Source organism: Hesperophylax consimilis, chromosome 11 (genome assembly GCF_061612785.1).
Source record: "Hesperophylax consimilis isolate HC1 chromosome 11, BYU_Hcon_1.0, whole genome shotgun sequence".
Taxonomy (NCBI): domain Eukaryota; kingdom Metazoa; phylum Arthropoda; class Insecta; order Trichoptera; family Limnephilidae; genus Hesperophylax; species Hesperophylax consimilis.
In genome coordinates, this window is record NC_142846.1 from 6,345,151 (window position 1) to 6,368,073 (window position 22,923).

At 32.7% G+C, this 22,923-nt stretch overlaps 1 protein-coding gene across 1 annotated transcript in view; it reads left to right on the top strand.

Annotated features, from left to right (window-relative positions):
* Positions 1-3,838: 3,838 nt before the first annotated feature.
* The window catches only part of Cln7 (CLN7/MFS domain-containing 8), a 76,681-nt gene continuing 57,596 nt past the window's right edge, over positions 3,839-22,923 (top strand). Inside the window, exon 1 of the mRNA XM_089637235.1 lies at positions 3,839-4,065. The gene's annotated coding sequence lies outside the window, so the exon portion shown is untranslated. The remainder of the gene's footprint in view (positions 4,066-22,923) is intronic.

The window sequence follows — 22,923 nt, forward strand, 5'->3', positions numbered from 1 at the left end:
GCCCAGTATTTTTTGGATGGTCTTTATTATTTCAGGATAGTAAAAATCGACAGCATTTGTTAGTTTGGCCTTGGAGATATAAAATTTTCGCTTGCGGGGCTTTCTTTATGCGTTCTAAAATCACAGTTTTAGAAAATATAAATGGGTTTTCGACATTACCGACTGCAACGTTAACCATGTCAACCTGCTACCCCCTGCGGCCCGCGAACAAATTGAACATGTATATATTAAATTGGACCTCCAGTTAAGAAGGTTGAGCATCGTTGGTTTATAGCAGAGGTTCCCAAAGTGGTCTATATGGACCCCCAGGGGTCGATATCGGCATGCTGGGGGTCTATGTCAGCGAGAAAAAAATTTGGGGGTCCACGAGATTCAAATGGGGGTACATACGAACGGACCCCCATTTACCTCAAGTCAACATTTAGGAGTTCCGTAAATGACACAATAGACCTAACACAAATTTAATAGACTGAGAAATTACTTATTTGATATTTGTATTTTTATATTTCGTAAAAGTTGTTAATTGAGGTATATAAATAGAGTCTACATTCCTTTTCTCGTCAGAAATAATATATTCATTCAAAACATTGCACATTGGAAGCTGCGAATTTTCCTAGTTCCCCAACTTGTTTTTAAAAAACGTCCAAGTAATAATAACGCTCAACATTTAAATGCACTTCACACAGACTTCAAAACTAAGTTTGAGGACATTTTGACTATGGAAATGCAACGTTGAAGAATTGGATATCATGTGACAAGAAGAACTGACCGGAAAAACCACTGACAAAGAACTTAAGGGGCAGTTCTGTAGGGCTAGCTACAGAAATAAATTGCCGTTGCTTATCCTCCTTCATTTTTATTTGGTGTAATACCTAACAAGGGTGCCCCTGGCTGCAAAATGTAAAGACAGAGCAACTATACCGCCACCCGGTTGTTGGACAGGCAAGGGGATATTTTTACTAAAAAAATAAATGATTATCACATGGGACGATAACAGTTTTAGGAAAATTCAATATTCGGCAGGCAGGGGGTCTACAGAAATTTGGCAAGTGGTCTTGGGGGCAAAAAAGTTTGGGAACCTCTGGTTTAGAGTGTAAATTGTAAAATAATAAATTGTAAATTCCAACCGTGATAAGAATATTAACAACTGTTAAAAAAACCAAAACATTTAGCTGTCAAGATAAAAACTATTGGTCAAATACAAATAAAACTCCCCTTATCAGTTTATCACTAAGAAAATCATTGTGATTATGAAGGTTTATTAAATTATACAGCACTTTTACTGCTTTGATTTAATTCTAAAGTTGTGATATAAAACAATTTGTTTTTTAGTATAAAGAAAGTTAAATTTATGGTAGAAAGCAATCACTTTGTGGTTTGACATATTTAATAAAAATACAACAGTTATTTTGTTTAAAACCACGATTTTTTATTAATTTATTGACCGACCGGTTTCGTTTAGCTCAAACATCATCTCCTATGAATAGTTTTTTTTATTAATATGAATGATGTTTACTATGTTAAGGCGTTGCACTACGTTGTGTTATATTTTAAATTGAGCCGCTATCAATAACACCCCTTACGTAAATGGCGATAAGGTTTAAATTCCGCTTAATTATCCGCCTGTTTTGATTTATGCAAGAAAAAAACATGGCCAAAAAGTGCCTTTTATTTTATTTTGCGGATGTTCAGGCATAAATATTTAATTTTTTTCCAATCATTTTATAAATAACTTAATTTTCCACATTATACAATAAAATCATACCCGAAAATGGGTCGTAAGTAGGAGATTTTGAACTTCAACGCAGTTTTCATAGGACTTATACATTATTCTTTTCTGGGCTTATAAAAAGACTTATCTAAAGAATTCTCGATTATTTCAAAGGCCAAGATGTATTCTACTCGCAGTATTTAATTAAAGCACCTGAAACATTTCTAGGCGACCAAATTTTCAAACCAAAAACACATGATTTCCCACATTAATGTTATCTTAATTGTTTAATAATGATGTAGCAGTTATTAATTTATTTAAATGTGTTATATCAAAATCCCATGCATGAACAGTTTGAAAATGGCCTTGAAAGCCGAAACAGATGTAACAATAACAAAAATCCAAAAAATACTTGCATAACTTAATAATTATATTATTAAATTAAAAAAAAAATTAAATGGAGTTCTACGAATTAAACACAAAAACAATAAATAAAAGAAATACACATTTCTAATTTGGAATTATTAATTAATTGACATAGAATAATATTGTGATTTTTTATTTATCTATCGCTTGAGTGAATTTATTCTTCAGACAATTAGATTTTAAAATGACACTTAAAATCAAAGCAAAAATTTCATGCAAGTATAACTTACTTTTTTATGTGAATACCACACAAGAAGTCCAACTGCTCCTAACATTCTGGAGACAGTGATACTATCGCATCCCTGAACGTATTGGGGAGGGGAAGGAGATGGTTCAGAGGAAGGTGAGGGAGTACCTGGCTATTCAGATCTGGTCGTCAAACACGGCTAAAGCCATGTCAAGCAACGTTTCAATTCTGAATGGTGGTCTTACACCAGGGCGATACTGAGAAATCTTGCCACTCTGGAATGTGCCAAAAGCTTACCATATATTATTTTGAATTAATAAATTCTGAAAAAAACACAAATTTAACAAAATAAAATTTATTACCGGGATTTTAACCCGCGACCTTCGGATTACTAGTCGAGAGCATTATACCTCGACCACGGAAGCTGTCATCATGACAGATAACTGAAATCAGTATGTTAGATAATAATAATAACAACACTGTGATGTATGGTAAAAAAGTTGAGTATTTAAGCGATAGATGGCGCTAGTCATAAAGCTTACTCCAGAGTCCGACAGATGTCGCTAGAGTGTAACAATGGTACTTGTGAGATGATATTGACAGGGAACAAGCTTCTCGAACCAGAGAATTACCAACCCTCGGGTAATGAACAGTATAGCTAAATCCAGACATATTATTTGTAACGTAAATAAATACAATTATAAAGCAGAACCTTTTATTTTTTACAAAGAGTTCCCAACACTTAAATCTGCAAAGTAAGGCAGATATAACAAGCACGAAATTGAGATCTGTTCAAAATTATCTTTCTTGACTATACATTATTTATCTTATAAATCTCGAGCAATTCCGAAATATCTGTAAATGTTTAAAATTAGCAATAATTTTTCCAACATATTCAACCTTGGACTGATATTTCACAAACATGACTTTATAAAAAGTAAACAAGTTGGCATTATTATTATCAGTTTAGTGTCACAATAGCAAGTTGCATTATTTGTAAAACATTCTTACAACATAGAGTGTAGCAAATTTAGGAATACAAACAGAATGCCTAATGCAATCTATGATGCCATTATGTGCAACTTTCAACTAGTAAATAAATAATTTAATTAATTATGCCGTGGCCCCACCCGCGGTCGAGCGGCGCCAGTGTTCAAACATTGTGACGTCACAAAACGTGTTCGACAACGATCCCAATCGACAAAACATCCTAAGCGCCAAAAACTTATTTTATTCTGTCTGTGTACGGATTTAAAATCATTAAAAATGCATTGATTTTCGACTTTGAAACCCAATATTTTTTATCATATTTTGAACAAAATCTTATTGATTCAATTTCCAAATGCATCGCTTGATATTTTAACTACTTTGTGTTAAAACATGTGTTTTTGTCACAAAGGTGAGCGCATTTTCGTTTGTGTTTGTAAGGCGTTTAAAGCGTTTTGATATTGTGTGGAGTATATATCAGCTGCTTGAGGAATAGTACACAAAATTCAAATCAGTCGGCGATCGGCCGCTTCGTAAAACGGTCGTTCTTGTTCGGTATTGTTCGGCAGTTTCCGTCGTATCTGTCATCTGTCAAGTGTAAACAGTTCCATATTTTTATCTTTGCCTTACGAAATTCAAATTTGACTTTAGGCCAAGTGATATTTGTAAAATGTTAGCTTTATTTCGGTTTACAAATAAATCAACTGTGCGCTAGAGATAAGCATGGTGTCGACAGCTCGTTAGACAGAAAATAGTGAGTATTTTTTCCTTTGTTTACCAATGAAAGTGAGAGTTCATTATTTTCTAGGTCACTCGCTACAACTTAATTCAAATCAACAGGTTTTAAAACATTATCAATCGGATTTATTGCCAACAAGTAGATATTATTTGATTGCGAGATTACCTACAAATAACGTTGAGTTTATTAAATAACAACATTAGTATTGACGATTTTTTCTGATTCAATTCTTTAAAAATGTATTTTTTTTAGATTTATGGTATATTGGTAGCAAGACCTAGTTTGTTTGGTAAATTATCAGTTAACACTTTGTATCAGTTAGATAACGATGAGAAATTATTATTTTGAATTTTTTTATTAAACCCAAACTAATAACCTATTTTATTAATTTTACTATTGTTAATTTTTTTGTTATAATTTGTATTAATAAGTGTTTATATGTGGCGTTAATTTAAATGTTTTATTAATACACGCTTTTTGCAAGTTATGCTTTACAATGTTAAGACAATTTTTGTGTTCGCGCCTGTACATAAGCAATATAAATACGAACAAATAGTTTTTTTTCGTATAAAAACTTAATTCTTCCAAGAAAGGCATACAAATACTGTATTGGATTGAATCTTCGATACTTGAAAAAGCATATTTTAATAAAATAATTAATTAAACGCCATCTATGAACACGTAGACTATAACGAACACTTCCGGAACCTGAAATAATTACTTCTCAAACTAACCGATATAAAGTCAGTGGCTGAGTTGGCATCGCGTTTGGGTCCCATCCAGACGTAGTGTGTTCAATTCCTCAGCTGACTAAGTCCTCCATCACAACACAAGCAACATTTTCCGCTTACTGTGATGGTAGTAGAAGCTTTTTTTCGTCAGGTTATTCGTAACCCGGGAGTGTTTGTCTTTTTTTAGTCAGGTTATTCGTAACCCGGGAGTGTTTGTTTTATTCTAGTCAGGTTATTCGTAACCCGGGAGTGTTTGTATTTTTTTAGTCAGGTTATTCGTAGCCCGGGAGTGTTTGTCTTTTTTTAATCAGGTTATTCGTAACCCGGGAGTGTTTGTCTTTTTTTAGTCAGGTTATTCGTAACCCGGGAAAGTGTTTTTAAGTGATTACTAACTCTGTCCTGCATTTCTGTATATTTATCTTTTTTGAAATAGATTTCTAGTCTAGACTTTTCCGATTACGATCGCACATGGATCAGACAAATAACTTTTTGGTAGTCACTGAGGGTAGTCACCCCATTGCATGACCACTTATTTTTGTATTTAGAGGGAAAAAATAATATAACCATGAAATAGTATTGGTAAAAAATAGTATTTGGTTTAATTTTTAGCTTAGATCTTTGCAATATTTTTTCTAATCCACGATTGTAGTAACAAAATACAGTAATTATGATCTCAAAGTCAATGGAAATTGGTTATTACGCCGAGTACCTAATATTTGGCGTTAATTTGGGACAAATGTGACAATAATACCACCTACCATTTTTTTCAACCCATTGGGAATAAATAGGTTTATTTCAGTTGATTCGCAATAACTTCATATTTAAATTTAAGTAATTTCTGAAGATTTTTTTTAAATACAATATTTTAGAATTTTACTTTTGTTTTCTGTAATGAATTTAATAATTCTTGGAAACTTTCCAACATCCGATAAAGCTGAAACTCGGTAGATATACTCGTTGTCGATGACAATGCATTCTATCATCTTTTGGCGGAAATCATGTACACACACCATAGACTAAATTAGCATCAATGACACACACGCGGAAATATACGCATTTTTCTGAAATCTGAGATTTCTCATTTAAAATAATTTGTTATATACAGGGTGTATCGGCACGTACCCGACAAACTTTAACCAGCTATTCCTTAGCACATTTGGAGTAAAAAATGTTATGGGCACTTTGCTGTCCGGTAACTTTTTTTTTTAATAAAAAAATTATTATTCATATTTTCACCACATGTCACCAATGTTTTATCCTTTGACAAAGTTTGAAAACCCGTCTGGCAATATTTTGTTCGAGTTTCGTTGAATAATGTACGTACGTACCTACGTTGGCGCGCTTTTACAATCACAACGAAATGGCACGGCACCATTCGTCTCATTTTTAACTATTATTATTTAGTGTGTACGAAAGAGCGAGGATACTTTTTGACACACTTGCTAATAACAGCTGTTGAACACGAGAAACAATGCAAATGACAGTGACGGAGTGTGGATTTTTTATTTATTTTTTGTTTTTAATGGAAAAAAATGTTACCGGACAGCAAAGCGCCAATAACATTTTTTACTCCAAATGTGCTGAGGAATAGCTGGTTAAAGTTTGTCGGGTACTTGCCGATACACCCTGTATGCGGCACGTTCCAGAGTGGAAGATACTCTCAGTATTGCCCTGGTGTAAGAACACCATTAATAATTGAAACGTTGCTTGAAATGGCTTTGGCCGTGTTTTGTGACCAGTTCTGAATAGCCAGGCTCTCCACCTTACTCTCCCACTTCACCTTCACAACATTTCCGATTGGGGATGCCAATCTCACTGGCTCCAAACGGTTGGGACTCTTGTTCGGTTTCACATAAAAAAGGTCAAGAAAGGCTTTTCTGGATTACGTATTACACGACCACATTAACAATTTTCCCCTTTAAGTCACAAATTCTTTAATCCTGAAGGAACCTAGGCAATTTTTTATTTGTTTATTATGCTAATCACACACGAGCGCTATACTCTCATCGCATAATATATTATATGTGGGCTTGGCCTGTCTCACCATATCGCTCGCCAAGTGTGTATCTCGAGCGATATAGTGAAACAGTCCAAGTATAGCGCTCGTATGCGCCTAAATTCATTCGAATTTCGAATTGGGTCGAATATCGAATCATCATTCGGCCTTTGACCTTATTGACAAAGAATATTTAATATCTAATTTATTTACAACTTTTTTCGACATTACATTTTACATTATATTATGCAAAACATAATATATACTAAATATTAATATATAAAAATCCAGGCTGCGTATGTTTGCGCTCGGAAAACTCGAAAAGTAGTCGACCGATATCGCTGAAATTTTTGTTATTATTAGTGCCAGGAATTCTTAGTGAGTAGTTTGTATGGTGGAAGATGTCGGGCGCCCGAGGAATTTTTCTGCACCGGAATGAATACGAAGTCTATGTACAGGATTTTCTAATAAGAGGTGTTATTTTGAATAGTCCGCTATTTCGGTAGGTGTTACTTTTGAAGCTGTCATTTTTTGACATTTGACAAGTAGAAACTACGCCATTAATAACAATGGAACGATACACGCTTCAACAACGCATTGAAATTATTAAAATTCACTTGAGTGAATCAAATGAAAATCATCTTGAGTGATGAGGCCCATTTCCACCTCGGTGGCTTCGTCAACAAGCAAAATTGTCACATCTGGGGCTCGGAAAACCCAAGATTTATTATTGAAAAACCTCTCTATCCTCAACGTGTGACTGTTTGGTGCGGTTTATGGTCAGGCGGAATCATTGGACCTTACTTTTTCGAAAATGAGGCTGGAGCAACAGTTACGGTGAATGGATTGCGCTATCGAGAGATGATTAATGATTTTTTTATGGCCGGAATTAGATGGTATTGATCTGGACAACGTTTACTTTCAACAAGACGGCCCTACGTGCCACACGAGCAACGAAACGATTGATCTTTTACGATTGAATATTAAAATAACACCTAATTATTATTTTTTTGATAAATTAATGTTTTTAAGACAAGATTTTATTTATGCATAGCACAAAGGATAACAATTATTTTTATAAGCAATAATTGTTCGCCTGAAACACTCATCCACATTGAAAAAATCTACGCCAACGTCATGTATTTTTTATCAGGAGATTTTTTCAATGTGGATGAGTGTTTCAGGCGAACAATTATTGCTTATAAAAATAAAATAACACCTCTTATTGGAAAACCCTGTAGTTTGTTAACGGTTACATTTTATTATACAACACTGTACTGTTATTTAATTATTATATACACGCGTTGCTGTGGCTCAGTCTGTCTGTGCAGATAGAGAAACAATAGCGCATTTCATTTTACCTCCAACAGATGATGGTGTTTTTTTGAAAAAGCATGTTTTTACGTGTCTCTGGTTACAAAAAAGCATGTTTTTACCTGTCTCTGGTTACAAAAAAACATCTTTTTACCTGTCTCTGGTTACAAAAAAGCATGTTTTACCTGTCTCTGGTTACAAAAAATCATGTTTTTACCAGTCTCTGGTTACAAAAAAACATGTTTTTACCTGTCTCTGGTTACAAAAAAGCATGTTTTTACCTGTCCCTGGGCACAAAAAAGCATGTTTTTACCTGTCCCTGGTTACAAAAAGCATGTTTTTACCTCTCTTTGGTTACAAAAAGCATGTTTTTACCTGTCTCTGGTTACAAAAAAGCATGTTTTTACCTCTCTCTGGTTACAAAAAAGCTTGTTTATACCTGTCACCGGTGACATCTATATAATATAGGTAGATATATAAAAACACACGCGTATTCGAATGCAATGTTGTGCTAGAACAGCTGTTCTGCCGTGTTGTATCTTGAACTAAGACTTATTTTAATTGAAAAAAAATGTAACTTCGTGCAATTTTATCAGTTTTATCGGTCGTTAAAATAGTGTGACTAGGAAAATTGCAAAAAAAAAACAATTTATAAACTTTTACAACTTCCATGTGTTATTTTCCATATTGTGGTCGAGTCCCCACATATTTCTCTCCAGGACAGACAGAACTTGGTTAGTTGAGTTCGTTCAACTTAAGCTGTATACTATAATTAACCGCAAGCCCACTTCAATCCGAACTGATCTTTTCTCCTGAAATGCTAATAATAATGCGTTTAGGATGCTTATTAAACAACTATTTCTGCTGCCGATTCTTTAAATTTATTTCGTCCCTCGGGATTCTCGAATGATAATAAATTGGAGTACTTAGTTCAAGTATAATTGTCCAGAACTCTTTCATTATTTGTGTTTTTTTTCACTAATTTCAGAGCACAGTACCATAAAAATGATTTAACCGCTTTTTAGCTTATTAGATTCTAAAATAGGGATGGTGTATTTTTTCTTTGTGCCTAGGACTGAAATATGTTGGTAAGTAGACGTAGTTTTTTCTGTCATTACCTAATTGTACGTATTACCTGTGTAATACGCATTACTCATATTAGGTATATGTATCAAAATTCACAATATGTGTAAGAATGACTAGTGGTAGTGGTGACTAGGGTGAATCAAAACAGAAATTCTTTTTATTATTTGAATTACGATATTTTTTATGTTTATTTCAATTGTCTCCCGATTGCTATTAATTCGTCATAATATCGACAGATTGAATTGGAATATTTACATAAAATTATATTATTATAATTTATTATTGAAGATAATATTAGCGATTCTCTAACGAAAATTGAAACCGAAAAATCAGCTCAAAAAAAGATTTGGTCCCATCCGGTCGATTTGTATTTTGAGTTATTTTTCTTGCTTGTTTTATTATTACATCCGTAAACTGCACACATAGAACCTACTTTTTGGAACATTTTTACCTATTTTTTTTATCAATATTGATCAAAATCTCTAAATAGTACAAAATAAAGTCGCTATCCGCGTCTGTCTGTTTGTGCGCTTAGTTCTTCTAAACTACGCAACGGATTTTGATAGGGTTTTACTATCATTTAGAGAATTTCTTCAGGAATGTCAGTCAATACGCTATACTAGCGCATAGCGGCCAGAGTTGTTGATATTGCTATTATTTTACTGATTTCTTAGATTCGAATAAGGTTATTTTATCATTTTCTTCAGGTCTTAGCATTAAATTAACCCTTAAATGCATGATTTATTAATTTTTATGGAAAAAATATATTTTGTAGATATTTACATGCATATGCAAGGAAATATAAAGAATTTATTATTTTTGTAATTTTTTTATGATATTTGATTAAAAAAAAATGTTGCAGATTTACAACACCATGTATTTAATAAAAAATAATATGAACAATTTACGTATGAAAAAAAAATAAAAAACCTAAAAAAATTTCTCAAAACTAATAAGTGTACCGGAAAAATATGAGTTATTACATATAAGTATTGTATTATTGTATCTACTTACCTAAGAAAATCAAAATAATAACAGCAAAACAAAACTGTAATTCTAACCTCCAACCATTTTTCGAGAATCTTCACTTTGTTAAAGAAAAAGTGACATTTGACATTCGCGAAAGAAAAAAAGGTGATGCCACTCGATAAAATATATTACAGTGAACTTGATAATTCTAAAACGGCATGCATTAAGTATACACCAAAGAGTTAAAGGTGGTTTGAACGGTATGTTGCCGTTTTGCAACAGTATGCATTTAAGGGTTAAGATCAGTCTCTGAGATATTATGTTAAATAGTAGATAGATTCACATTAATTTCCTGCATTTGCTAGACACCAGAGGCTCCCAAACTTTGTGGTACCATAATACTTAAATAGAATAAAATAAAAAAAATCTCACGCCGGGTTTGGCGATAATCTAATCGCTTATCCACGGAGCCTCCTTGTTTGTATCAGCAAAAGCTCCTGAATGGTAAGCACTGGCATCACGAAATTTGCACAAATTTTCTATTTGAAAATCAAGGCCGACGAAATTATTTGCAAGTCGCAAAGTTTGTAAATATCTACAGCTATTAAACCTAAAATACAGATACATAATTAGCCAAAATTACACGTTTTCCAATGACGGTGATGACATTGTGTTTCAATATCTTAATAATTAGTTAATCATTATAAAAATCAATGTTACAAAATGATTATTTTTTGTCAAAAGTAATGAAATTATTTGTCTTGTGTTGTTTTAATTATATGCTCGTAACGTTTTGTGATAACGATAAACCCAAGTGTCATAATAATATATAATTATTATACTCTCTATTTATGTATACCCATATAATCACTCCTGATAAGATGACTTCGTGGTTTGTGTTCAAATAATGGACTTGTCTGTTACCTACCTATCTACCCATTTGCTTTGGTACACTATTATCTGTTCACTGAGAAAATACCATTTACAAAATTTACTGTACTGAACAGACATGAAGTATCTCGTAAATTTATAGAAATACTAGCTGTACCCTGCCACGAATTTGCTGTGTCTCAGTTTGTCTGTGCAGATAGAGAAATAATATCGCGTGTTGCTTTTACGTCTAACAGATGGCGCTGTTAAAAAAAACATGTAAAAAACACGAATGCAACGTTTTGTCAAATTTTCAAGGCGTGAAGAACTTTTGAACAAACGAACGTTTACATTTTTATTTATACACGGTGTCCGGAAACTCGTAGTACAAGCGGGAAACTGGAGAATCTACACCACATGGGGAACCCAAAAAAACATAAAGTTTTTTGATTTGAGCATTTTCAAAAAAAAAAAAAAAACCAAAAAAAAATATTTTTCGGCTATTTTAGGGTTAAAGTTTTTTCTGGTGTTTAGGGTTGAATAACAGATGTTTTAACCCTGCAGAGCAGAAATATTTTATGATTACACCGGGTTAAATGAAGGGTGATTTCAAAATAATGCTTCAAATCCGAGTTTCTTCATTTGTTTTACTTTCAAATAGTTTTAATTAGTTGGGTACTTTGATCTTCAGTAATAATTTATAAGAATTTGATTAAAAAAAAAAAAAATCAACTTCAAACTCGATTTACTCGATAACGAAAGCTCAAATAAAAAAAATATATACTACAAAATCGACTCCAAATGTGATGTAGATTCACCAGTTTCCCGCTTGTACTACGAGTTTCCGGACACCCTGTATAAATAGATGGAGTAGGTACTTACCTGTATCGATTATGGTAGTTAAAATAATTGCTTATTATTAACACCTGCCATTAAATTATTATTTGCATTAATTGAATAAATAATACCAATGCCATAGGTCACCCCGAGTGGTTCGCAACGTTTTATGTCTTAGCAAGGGTGCCAGGGTTCGTGGGATGAGGGTCAGATTGCGAGAGGTCGGTTAAGGAAGACCATTTAACCTCTCTAGCCATCGCCTCGCCCTGCAGTGGGAGGAAAGCGCCATTGAGGTGATTTTTCACAAAAACGGCGCTATGCAAGTTATCATATTATTATTAGGATTTTAACGTACTTTCACGTGACTTCTGAACACACTAACCCCCAGATTCCTATCAACCCTTTTCCTTCACACAATTTCCTTTCCTAAAAAGACCCTTCACAAGAAAGAAAAAAAAAGAAAAAAAGAAAAAAAAAAAAAAAAAAAGTCTTCTAAAAAGACTCTTCACAAATATTATACGATTTTTTGTATTTTTAGAAAACTTACAGCAGTATTTTAATAACAATGAAATAAAGGCAATATTCGGCATGTCAAAATACATTGTATATAACTGACTTCAACTGCTTCAACACGCTTTAGCTTTGAAATCTGAATTGTGAAATAATCATAAATTTATTTTTATTTATTACATTCTAAACAAAACACGTTGTACGTAAGTTATGTGAGTACTGTAATGAAGTCAAGTAATGGTGATATATCTATAACACCCTGTATACGATACGATTGTACCACGCCAGCCAGGAGCACTCCTGTCCCTGTGATACCGGTACACCAAGGGGCACTGATTTGTAAAGACTTGGAACTCGTGCTCTGAGGATGGGAAGGAGGTTGGAGTTTAATCGACCGTTATACATAAGTCAATATTGGAATTTAGGATGGGCAGGAATAGAGAATTGATATAGCGTTATTTTTTATGTCTTTTTTCTTATTGCCTCTTGTTACATTTCCTTGCATATTTTCAGCTCTTCCTGGTTAATCTTGTCTCTTCCTCTTCTCGTTTCTTCGTGTCTCTTCTTGTCTATTCGTGTCTCTTCTTGTTTCTTCGTGTCTCTTCTTGTCTCTTCGTGTCTCTTATTGTCTCTTCGTGTCTCTTATTGTTTCTTCGTGTCTCTTATTGTTTCTTCGCGTCTCATCTTGTTTCTTCGTGTCTATTCTTATTTCTTATAGTTTCTCTTAACTTTTATTGGCTCTTTTTGCATATTTTTGCATCTTCTCGCCCTGTCTTGTCTCTTTTTGCTTCTTCTTGCATCTGTACATGGATGTATCTATTACCGGCTTGCATTTTTATACCATAAATGCATCCTTGACTATGCGCAGTATGCATTCACACTCATTACGGTGCGTGGGCACATTGAAGATAATCTGGTACTCGCCTAGGAGAAAATTGACCGCAGCAACGAGTATCTATCTACCTCTTATAATATCTAAACTAAAACCAGTTTCAAACGTTGCATCGCGTCTTGATATTGTAACATTTACAACAAAACAATTTTCAACACTTGGAATAGAACCAAGAATAAATGAATAACAATATTTTATAATAATAATAATAATAATAATAATACTCAGACTATTTTCGATGTTCTATTGCGACGTTAAAATGACTATTTCTAAAAAATATCTACCTAGTTACAGAAATATTTTCTGACAATAACTGAGATTCTCTCAGAGATATCCCAATTATTACGTTTCAGTTTACTTAGTATCACATCAGTTGAAATCTTTTGATAAGATAGAATTTTGATAATTTGAAGTGTAATTTGGTTTCGTTAACCACGTTGCTCCAATTTGCCTACTTTAATAATACTAATTTCTATTTATTTATTGTCATTTTTGTGAAATAACACCTCATTTTAGGTACATAACGTAATTGTAATAACCGACCGATGATTAAGTTTCAGCCAGTTTCGGCCAATAAACGAGTTTTGGTTTCAGCCATAGACATAAAAAATGAATTATTACATTAATGCATTGATGTATTATATTAGTATATGCATGAATGCAATTCCTTTTGTATATAAGTAGAACTGCTAGAAGCTTCGGTATAATAGTTAACCCTTCGGCTTATATGATCTCACATAAATCGTTGTGTATTCCTTGCTGTCGTGATTAGAAATACGATCTAAACGGTGTTAGAAAGAGAAAACACCACGCTTTATATTCAAATCTAGAAATTAACCACGGAATAATTAAAATGTGCACCTTTATGAAACCAAAGATACTGAATGCAATTTGAAAAATAAATGTATAAGATTTCGTGAGTAGTAGACAAAAAGTGAGGTGAAAATAACGTTTGTAATACATTTATAAAAAAAATTAATTATATTTTTACGTTATCACGAATTTTTGTTACAAAAACGCAAAGTGATCCATCTTATTGTTTTTTAAGTTTACAAATAAAATATGAAAACGTTTCATCACCTTTTTCAAAAACAGTTTTCGGATACGTTAAGTAATATTCCATTTATTTGAATTATATGGCCGAGGCAGGTTGTAAGACATCGCAGATTAATAATTTTGAAATTTTATAATTAATACTAAATGTTAATATCAATATAGATATAATTAATAAGCAAAAACAAATTTATGAACTCTCTTCTAAATATTGGCCTTCTATTTCAATGTAATTCCTAATTCAAATAATCTTTCCCCCCACTCTTGCTCCTCCCCACTCATTCTAGCCCCCCCACTTCAAAGGTTCGCCAAACATGTAGTTTGTGCATATAAAAATACAGTGATATCAACAAAATTAACATTGCTGATTTATTAAAATCCTAATCAAAATGTGACACCCAGCCGCTTCCTAATAAAATTTTAATACTTCCTGAATATATCGGAACACGTGTTCTGCGTTTGCCCTGTCAATATATGTATAATGACGAAATTCAAAAATATTATGATTTGTATGAACACGTGTTCGGACATCGCGTTAATACATTTATTCCTCTTTTTACTAAAAGTTTAACATGAAACCTATCGATTCATTCGTTTAGGACCTGCAGTCCCATTTTTGTAGTTTTCTCCGTGTAACAATACTTTCTGCCTAAATCTAGTTATTATGGGGAAGCTTAATGCCAAATCACTATTTTGATTAATCTTTATAACGAATTGGTGTACATTATGAATACCAAAAAATATCCTTTAGATAAATTGAAGGTTTTCTTATCGCTTCGCTTGAGTAGAATACAAATAAAAATTAAAATTACTCAATAAAATATATAAATGCAAACTTCTAATTAAATATTTTTTCAACAGAAATGTATGAACGCATAAAGGAAACAACTTTTAAAAAATACAGTATTATAGGAAAGATTATCTGTGATAGTTTCACTTGATTAACTTTTTTGCTTTCTTATAAAATTATTTACAAAATAAATAAAAACCAGTTTTTTGCTTGAAATCGAACGTTTTTAGACTCCGTTTGTCAAGCGATTTTAACGCCTCTTACCTGCGATATAAGCTATACCAAGAATATACACATTTTTGGCTTGTAGCTTCCTCTTAAACTCGATTTTTTATCAAAATTTTAATTGCCTTTCGAAAGGGTCGTACAGGCGTACAGAGATAAGTTCAAAAATAGAGATAAGACCTTTTAAATTTACATAGCTGATTGAATGTTTTTAAGCAAATATATGCTTTGTGGTGAAAACTAAAGACGGACAAGCAGCAGGCTGTTTAATTATTATAAAGCTGTTCTCTTCTTCTCTTCAAACGGAGATAACTTGAATGAATCAATACTATTGTTTATGCAAGTCTTATTTGAGAGACTTATTATCAAAGAAAATGATTGTGTTTATATATATATATCCAGTCTTAGAGCTATACCATTATAAGGCGCTATTATGAACTAATATTTCGTAGAAACGACTTCCACTGTGGACGCGATAAACGGTGCGCGTATACCGGATTCGTCAGTCTTAGTATGAGAGTTGGAAGTCAATTGGAGGTAAAAAAATGGAACATATTTTTTGGTTTTTTTTTTTTTAAATTAACCCCACTCAGGAGGCCCTGATAAAAATAATTTCCCACAGGGCCTATATCATCTTTGGGGTTGCTGTGTGGGGTCTTTTTAAGGAAAGGCAGGAGATGAAGTTAAGGGAAGGAAACTGTGTGGCTAAGAATCTAGGGATCAGTATTTCCAGGAGTGAGGGATGAATGATCTATCCCTCCCACTGCGCCGAAAAGCGATAAGTCAAGGGAGACCACATAGCCAGGTCAAAGGGTCTCCACAAACCAGCCTTTTCTGATCTGGCAAGCCACGCAGTTGGTGGACAGGCGCATCATGAACCCGGGCACCCCTGCCAAATCACCAAACGTAGCGAACCAACTTCATGCTTCATCTAAGTATAGTGCCGTGCTAAAAAAAACACTGTCTTCCTTGGGAGTCTCAAGGTTTCCCGTTTCAGGACAATCAAATTGATAGGTTTAGTTCATATGAAGTAGCTAATACCTATAGCACAAATACATGACAATCAATTTCTTTTTTCATAACATTGCGGAAATTACTTTCATGTTTACAATATAAGAGATAAGTCGAATAAGCATTTAATTTTTCGAAGAAAATTTCTTCTGAAATCTTATCACTTTGTGTTGACATTATTTATTAGAATAATACACAAATAACTTTGTTTACATCACTCTAATATATATAACCTCTACATGTTTCATGAACAATGTTCACCTAATCAGAAGCATAATTTTTTTTCATTGTTTCTATGATATTTATAAGAATTATTATTTTAACTGATTTAAGACGTGTTTATACTACATATTATTTGAGTTAGAAGCCAAATGTAATAATAATTAGATTACTATACTGTTAATACCATTGATGCCGGCATACACAAGACACATTTTCTCATATAAATCGTTAAATGGTCAAAAATGCAGTTATACTGTTATGTCCGCCCATCAAAGATATCATAGTGGGCTTTTCTTAGGCCTTTTTAAGATATACAATTCCCTAGTACATTATTTTGATGAATAAGGTTAAGGCTCATAAGGTTTAGCCAGTTTTTCCTATTTATTGCAATGTTTGCTAATCTGCAGCTTTTTCTGATTTCCCCGTTTGAGCAACAGAAGATGTCGTCATCTCTTGTTATTTAAATAAATAACAATAATAATAATTTAATAAATATTAACACTGTCAAGGAAATCGTAAGGACTTGCATCACTTGAATCAATGATAGGCAGTCCTCTGCGACTTTGACTCGATAACCTTGGAGAGACCAATGTTAGTTTATGGTAATTCAAGCCGTTATTTGAAATTCATGTTTATTTACAATTATAATTAAATAAGCAGACGTGTACTCTGGTTGCCGGGGATTATCCTTAGCAGATAGATATATATCATCGCAGAATTTTCTGTTGGCCTTTCTAAGATTTACAATTCCGGGTTCCATGATAACTCAACACAGTGACAATTCAACACACTTTTCAAAAGTGATATAAAGTTATTAGAAACGATGAAAAAAAAAATTAAACCCAACCTAACCTAACCTTACCTAACCTAACCTACTTAACCTATATATAAAGTTTTTGTTTCATCACTTTCCATGACTTTATATAACTTTTTAAAGATGTGATGAATTATCATTTTGATGATTTATCCGGTCACCACAATTCCGTACTACATTCTTTTGATATATCTCATAAGGTTTAGCCAGCGTTATCAATGTACGCGCCCGAAAATATTTTTTTACGACTTGATTTTCTCCACTTTCTATAAATATAATATGTATGTATTATATACAAAAACCTTTCGGAAGAAATTCTCTAAATTATAGTGAAAACCCTATCAAAATCCGTTGCGCTGTTTAGAAGAACTAAGCGCACAAACAGACAGTCGCAGGTAGCGACATTGTTTTATACCTTTTAGAGCAAGGCTGCCCAACCCCAGGCCTGTGGGCCACAATGTGGCCCGCGAACGAATTATAAGTGGCCCGCGTGAACCATTTTCAAAAAACCCGCCAATCCGCCAATTTGAAAAAGTGTCGCGGGCCCGCGGTAAAACAAACAATGCAGCTTGCGGGCGGTCACCAGTGTTGCCAACGAAGGCGATTTATCGCTATTTAGGCTACTCAGAACGAGAATCAGCGACGAAAAAATCTAACCTGTTGAACTTACTTTTTAAACAAAAATACACCGGTTTTTGATATAATATTTTTTGCGTCCGAAATGGTATCTTGTAGCCACCCCACCCCCCCCATGGAATTCGAATTTTTTCTCAGAGAAGTTCCGTAACAACCCCCTCCCCATCGATTTCAAATAATATTTTGTGGGGACCACTCATTTTGATTTTTTTTTGTGGGGAATTATGTTTTATAGAAATTCTCTAACAACCCCCCCCATGGAAATAGGGACCGTCAGGTATTCAGTGGCCCGCCAGTGATTCAAAATCGTCAATTTCGCCCAACTGTTAAAAAGGTTGGGCAGCCTTGTTTTAGAGATAGATTTTGATAATATATCGTGAAATCGGTCTGTCATACAGATAAAATATTTTTTTCAATCGTTTTTTTACGTGACTGTTTTAGGTTTACGATCCTGATCCTGGGTATATCTATAATAATATACATAAAAAGGTCACATCCCTTTGGTCCTTTAGTCATGCATCACGTTGCTTTATATACGAGTAGCTTTAGTGAACAATGAATGACTACGCAATTTATAACATCGTTTTACGAGTATATTATCATGTTTATTTGTTTACATTATTTGTCATTGTTTATGGCAAACTTAATCTGAACATTTTTATTTTCCTAGATTAATTTTTATCGTATTATCAATTTGGATTAGACACCTCAATTTTTATTATTTATTATTATTTTTTTTTATAACTATATTTTATTTTTTTGTTTAAATACCCACGGAGCTTTATACAGGGTGTCATAAAATTAAAAAAGGTTTATATTATAGCCTCGTACACTCACATTTAAACTACTTGGTTGAAATCTGGGGAAATACATGTGAAACATATATAAACGAACTACAGGTAACACAAAACAAAGTAATCAAAAAACTATTTCACTTCAAATCTAGAACATCAACAAAAAAATTATATATGGAAACAAAACTATTAAAATGAAGAAAATTATATGAATATAATATATGTCTTCTTATTTACAAAATAAATAATAAACTCATACATACAAATACAGAACTCATTAAAACGTCCCAAGTACACACACACTTTACACGGCAACACGATAAAATACATTTAAACACCATACATACTCATTATGGCAAGCAATCCATTGGTTACGAGGGAAGCAACATATACAATTGCCTCCCAGACGAAATTAAAAATGAAAAAAGTATAGGTACATTTAAAAAAAAATTGATCAGTTTTATGCTCAATCAACAAAACAATGAAAGTGAATAATATCAGTGTGTAATATATTTATGTGTAATATATATGTTATTTCTAGTTAAATAAGTGAAAAATGTAATTTTCTTTTATCTAGAATAAAAAAAAAAAAAAAAAAAAAAAAAAAAAAGTGCGCTATCTTCGGGAGGTGATTCTTCATGATGGTAGGAGTAAAAAAAGATATATGTAACATTTTTTTTCAAATTCCCGTGTTTATTTTACCCTACAAATAATTCAACCTTTTTACTTGAAACTACCTTAAAATATCGAAATTTCAAAAAAAGTTTTTTGCCTTTTTTACTTGTAGAATAACCCTCCGAAGTTAGCGCACTTTACCCCCTGACATCTGCAAGTACGTACATTTTTGAATTGAAAATATAAATAACATAAAAATAAGTAATCTGTTAATATCTACCAAATCAAGGTTAGTAAGTAAATAAGAATAAAAATAAGTTTTTTTTTTTTTTTTTTTTTAAATTTTATTGAAACATATAAACAAGGTTACAATTTTATAACAATATAAACACCAACATTTCAATCACTCTCCTAATAAAGCAGCTGCTTGTGTTTAGGAGAGGACAACAAAATATTTTTATATTTAAACAAATTAAACAAAAAATATTAGTAATTTAACAAAAAATAACAATAAAAGTAATAAAAATATAGGTTAGTTAATAAATGATTCAAAGAATTGAAAAGGCAAAAACATATTTCTAAACAATAAGTAAAGTTATGAGGTGGTGCAAGAGTATTTTAATTTAATATTTTTCGTAGTTTTCTTCCGATCGTATATCAAGGGGTAATTTATTAAATAATTTTACACCCTTAAATATATAGTGATGCTGTGCTGTTGTGGTTCGTGCTAGTGGCACGGTTAGTCCTCCAACAGATATTATTCTTTTGCTAATATTCAATAGTGGTAAATTATTTTTACTAAAGAAATCTTTATGTATTTGTAGAAGTGCAATTTCGGGAAATCTTGAAAAACATTTATAGTTGGATATGGCTTTTTTAAGATGATTTTTATTAATATTTTTTGAATAGTTTCCAATGGGAGTAGGGATGATTTATATGCACCCCCCAAGTCACGATTCCATATTGTAGTACAGAGTGCGCAAGTGCATAATAAATATCTTTTAGTATTTTTAATGATACAATATTTCTTAGTCTAAAAAATATATAGATCAGTTTTCTCATTCTGTCTACTGTGGAATTTATTTGACTTTTCCATTTGATGTTATTATCAATAATAATTCCAAGATATTTTATTTCTTCTTTACTACTAATGTGTATACAGTTTAAGTTACAGGGTGCGATTCTAAGGAGGCAATTTCTTTCGTGAATTTTTATGTTTAGATTTACATTTGAGATATTCCCTGTTAGGCTATAAGGTATAAAATGGGTTTTTTCGACATTTAGTGTCAATAAGTTTTCGTCAAACCATAGTTTAACGATATTTATGGCATTATTAGCTGATATTATGACCTCATTCCAAGAATTTCCTTCAATAGTTATCACTGTATCATCTGCGTAAGATATAATGTTTCCAATGATTGGGAGTTCTAAAAGTTCATTTACATATAATATAAATAGTAAAGGTCCCAAAACAGTTCCTTGTGGAATTCCAAAATCTATATTTTCTATTTCACTTAATTCGTTGTTTACTTTAACCTATTGAGTTCTTTGATAGAGATAACTTTTCAACCATGTTTTAGCTTTGCCAGTAATTCCTATATTATTTAGTTTATTAATTAATTAATTTTGAATGTGAGACACTATCAAAAGCTTTACGGAGGTCAATGAATATACTTAAGCATTTTTTGCCTCTATCTAATTTTTTGTAAATAAGCTTAGTTAATTCTGCGATTACGTCTTGTGTGCTAAGTTTGTGTGCTAAAATTGTTACTAACAATAATAATTTATAAACTGAGTAGAAATTATCGTAATTTATTTTTGGGCTATTGTGTCGTGTTGTGATTCTTCATTCTTTAGCCAACTTTTGGACACTGTAAGGCTAGCTTTAGACTTGTAAGTTTTTTCGTAAATTTACGACTTCTAGCCAATGGGCATATTGGATTTTCAAAATGCAATATGCCCATTGGCTAGAAGTCGTAAATTTACGAAAAAACTTACAAGTCTAAAGCTAGCCTAACGATATACGAAGACGGTTCTTATGACGTCATACGTCCACCATATTGCGTCTAAAGGCGTCAGATATAATGTTGGTAAAAAAAATTGGAGATCGATTTAATGACTGTACGAATAGTTGTAAATATGAAAAAAATCAAACAAATCAGCATCAGAGGTTAAGGATCCAGTTAAACGATGGCTATCCGTATTTAGGTCTGACCGCTCTAGGCCTTGAGCGATGACTGCCTAAATTTATTTCGATTTTCCTGCAAACAGCACAATTGTAAAACCTAAAAATATGGTCTAAACGGTGAGATATAGGTGGATTCATTGGCTTTAATTAATAATAAGCAGTTTATATGTTTCCATAATATTAATATCCGGAGCTATAATTTTTGGAGAAATCCAAAACGTAATTCCCGGAAAACTCCATCGCTCAAGGCATTTATTTAAACACCCCATCGCTAGAGTAGTTGCAACAAAACATGATAAAATAATAGGTTAGGTTAATATAAGTTAGGTTAGTTTAGGTTTGTGTTGACATCCGATCGAGCTAAAACTTGTCAGATAGACTTGTTGTCGATGAAAATACATTCTTACAAATTTTGGTGTCAATCACGTGCAAACATGCGGACATATACGCATTTCTCTGAAATCAGACCATATTACAGCAGTAAGAAATAAATGTCGATACTAGACCAGAGGTTCCCATATTTTTTTGCCCCGTAGACCACTTTCCAAATATACTTTTTTTCCGTAGACCCCTGCCTGCCGAATATTGAATTTACCTAAAACTATTAACGTCCCATGTGATAATCATTTATTTTTTTCGTAAAAAGATTCCCTTCCCTTCCCTGTCCAACAACCGGGTGGCGGTATAGTTCCTCTGTCTTTACATTGTGCAGACAGGGGCACCCTTGTGAGGTATTACACCAAATGAAAATGAAGCAGGATAAGCAACGGGAATTTCTTTCTGTAGCTGGCTCTACAGAACTGCCCCTTAATTTCTTTGTAGGTGCTTATTCCGGTCAGTTCTTCTTGTCACATGATATCCGATTCTTCAACGTTCCATTTCCATAGTCAAAATGTCCTCAAACTTAGTTTTGAAGTCTGTGTGAAGTGCATTTAAATGTTGAACGTCATTATTACCCTGGACGTTTTTCAAAAACAAGTTGGGGAACAAGGAAAATTCGCGGCGTCCAATGTACAATGTTTTGCTTGAATATATTAATTCTGACGAGAAAAGGAACGTAGACTCTATTTATATACCTCAATTAACAACTTTACGAAATATAAAAATACAAATATCAAATAAGTAATATCTCGAACTAGGAAAATTCGCGGCTTCCAATGTACAATGTTTTGCTTGAATATATTAATTCTGACTAGAAAAGGAACGTAGACGTTATTTATATACATACCTCAATTAACAACTTTACGAAATATAAAAATACAAATATCAAATAAGTAATTTCTCAGTCTATTATATTTGTGTTAGGTCTACTGTCATTCA